The sequence below is a fragment of the Leptopilina boulardi genome, unplaced genomic scaffold (assembly GCF_019393585.1).
Source record: "Leptopilina boulardi isolate dan_hultmark-lab unplaced genomic scaffold, ZJU_Lbou_2.1 LbouV2_183, whole genome shotgun sequence".
Lineage (NCBI taxonomy): Eukaryota > Metazoa > Arthropoda > Insecta > Hymenoptera > Figitidae > Leptopilina > Leptopilina boulardi.
In genome coordinates this window covers 185,077-188,502 of record NW_026137733.1, presented here as the reverse complement: position 1 = coordinate 188,502, position 3,426 = coordinate 185,077, and positions in this window count along the sequence as shown.

Here is a 3,426-nt window from a genome sequence, read left to right as displayed (position 1 = left end):
AAAATTTTTCTCAAATGCGTTAGTGGAATTTTTTCTCAATTCTGTATTCAAGTCAATATATTGCTTTAACCATTGTGATTGTTTAAACTTTAATATCGGGTGAATTTTCTTTAATTTCATTCCTAATTGCAAATAATATTTGAGATTTTTATAATGAATAATATATTTTTCTTTTGGAAATAAATTAGTTATTAATTTTGGTAATTTATTCTCTGAATTTGGAGGTATAAAATGCTCTGGGCATAAAGGCAAATCTTTATGCAAATTATGTAATTTTTCTGGATATTCTAGATCTACTTCTAAAATATACCATTCAGAAGAATCATCTGGAATTTTTGAAACATCAAAATTCATTAAATTTGTTTCCCACTGAAAATTTGACAAAGGTAAAAATTCACTCATTCCAGCACCATATAAATTATTTACATCAAAATACATAATATATGATTCTTCAATATTTTTATCAAAATCTGCACCCATAAATCTATTATTCGCTTTTGCATATCTATTGGAGCATTGAGAAACTCCACCTCTAATACCTTTTTCTAAAAAAAGTACCATATCTATATCAGTCAATAATTCTAATTCTATTTTTGTCAATTTGAGCATTGCATCAAAGGCTAGCCCAGGTGCAGTATAATAATGTAAAGGGTCTAGATTATAAGCTGATGCACAAGTTTTTCGAAAATTTTCAAACACATCAGACAAAAGTAACACATCTGTTTTTAAATACAAGTCTGAATAATCTCCTAAATTTTTTAAATGAAATGTGTCCCATACTTGACACGCGTGTATATAATCATCTTCTGATATGTTTGAATCGTTTAATTTCGAATAAAATGCTTCTTTTTGTGGCAAATGATTTTCCTGTAATTTTTCCCAATTATCAATATATTCGTAGGGGAAAACTCCTTTTCTTGTCAATGAATTAAATTCATTAATATTATTGCAAAATTTTGCTGTTATTTTCTTTTCATCGTTATTTAAAAAATTTGCCAATTTATCCAAACTACTTGGCATAAATCTGAAAGAATCTAAAAATCTAAAACAAACATTTTTTCCCTCTACGTATTTTGTAAACGATATATATTTCTCTTTGTTTATTGGCAAAAGTTTAACAGAACCTTCAAAACTTGTACACAATTCTTTTATAAAAAAGTGGGCATCATAGCCTGATAAATTGTGAAAAATTACTGGAATAATATGCGACTTTTTATAATTTATGTTACATTCCTGATGAGCAACCCCTCTGAATTTTCCAGTAAAATGATTATGATCTCGACATTTAATATCTTCATGTTTGAATGGTTTTTCGCAAATAAAACAATTTTCAGCAGTTCGAAATTCCAATTCTTGTTCAAAAGTTAAAAGTTCTATTGGAACTATATTTTTTAAATAATTCTCAACCAGACTTGCGATTTCATTTAATTTATTCATGAACCATGAAATGCAATCTTTTCCTCTATAACTTTCAAATCTTGAAATAGATTCATCAAACTCACATTTGAAATAAAATGCGACACTTTGTGGAATATGTTTGCGAAATGCACCAGAAAATATTTCATTATTTTCATTTACAGGTTCTAAAACACTTTCAGTATCAGCATAAATAACAAAAGGTACTCTTTCCTTAAATTTAAAATTATTAAATTTCAAAATATTTTCGTTTGCTTTAGGTAAAATAACTCTACATTTGTTTAAGTTTGTGCAATCTGCTTTATGATTTTCCAGTGAACTTTCATATTTAAAATGACATAAGCATCTATCACAAATCCAAGTTCGACAATTACTTTTTGTCAATTGTGATTTAACTAATCGAGATAAATTACGAATCCATGCAAAGTGATAATAATTATTCTCATTTTTATCATCATCAGTATTTTTAATCATTAAGAGGTGAATAGTCGGTTTTTCGGAAAACTGTTCACTTATATAAAAAGGAACTATCTCTTTTTTATTACCTTTAGCACTATCAAGTCCATAAATGTTTATTTTTAAATTATTTATTTTTTCAAATTTAGGTACGTCTGTCAAAGCAATCGGAAAATTAATTCCTTCATATTTTAATATATTTCTAAAATCAGGATAAGAACTCGTAACACTTGAATTGTTTTTAACGGGATATAAAGCTGATATTACAGACCAAAGAAAGCAAAATTTATCTTTATTTTTAATATTTAAAACCGCATGTTTATCTCTTATAAATTTTGGTAATTCAATATATGTACCAAATCCTCCTTGAAGAGGTGCATATCTATTAATATTTACAATCAAATTTATTATTTCCTTTAAAGACCAGCCAGATTCTTTTCCATTAAACTCTTCAATTTTTTGTGAAATGTGTTCAATTACATTATCGAAAATTATATCAATATCTGTAGAAGGTAAAATAATTTCATTTTTCGTATTAAAAAATTTTTTTTCCTCAATCATTTCACCATCAGCAATGGTTGAAAAAATGGCTGTAAATATAAAATTGACTTTTAAACCGTTGTTTTGTTTTAACGAATTTTTTAAACGAGATTTAATTAATGACCTTGAGTCATCCAGAAATCCAAATAAATCTTTGTGCTTTAAATTAATAATAACGGCTGTTCTAATTCTATTTTCAAATGCCGATTCTAAATCTTCCCATTTAATTCTATCAGATTTTTTATTTCCATTTACTCTTATACCTTGACCTCTTTTCCGACTTTCTTTCAATTTCCTATTTATGCCCTTTAATATTCCCAAAGTGGCTATTATTTTATTTTTTTCACCCACTGATAAATCTTTTTTTGTTCTTAAAACTTTATTTATAAGACGAATATTTTGTGTGCCGAATTTTATCCATTTTGCTTCCTCGTGGAGGAAGCTATGTAGTCCTTTCGTTTATAAACTTTTTAAAAATGGTGAAAACAAATTTTCCTCTATATAGAAACATGTTATATGAGATCCTGATCAATTGTCCGGATGTATGTATGTGTGTGTGTATGTGTGTGTGTGTGTGTGTATGTGTGTGTGGATCGTTTTTGTGAACACGATATCTTTAACAGGTTTTAATGGATTTGGATAAAATTTGGTAGGCTTATTTAACACATTAATCTCTGAAAAATGACAAGAGGATTTTTAAAAATACCCCAAAAAAAAAATTTTATCGTCTTTTTTCCAAAAAGTTTTTTTTAATTGAAAAAATTTTTAAATCGAAAAATTTAAGGTAATATATAATATAATCGTCTTCTTTATGTCAAGATGAATCGATTGATATATATAAAGTATAGATTTGATTTAAAATTTGAGAATTTAAAAAAATTGAAAAATCGAAAATTCATATTTTAGCTAAAAAATTTTGTGTTTTTTTAAATTCAAGTTGATGAATAAAATAATTGTATTCCTTGCATTAAAACGAATCGATTCGTATATATAAAGTTTATGTTACACTCAAAA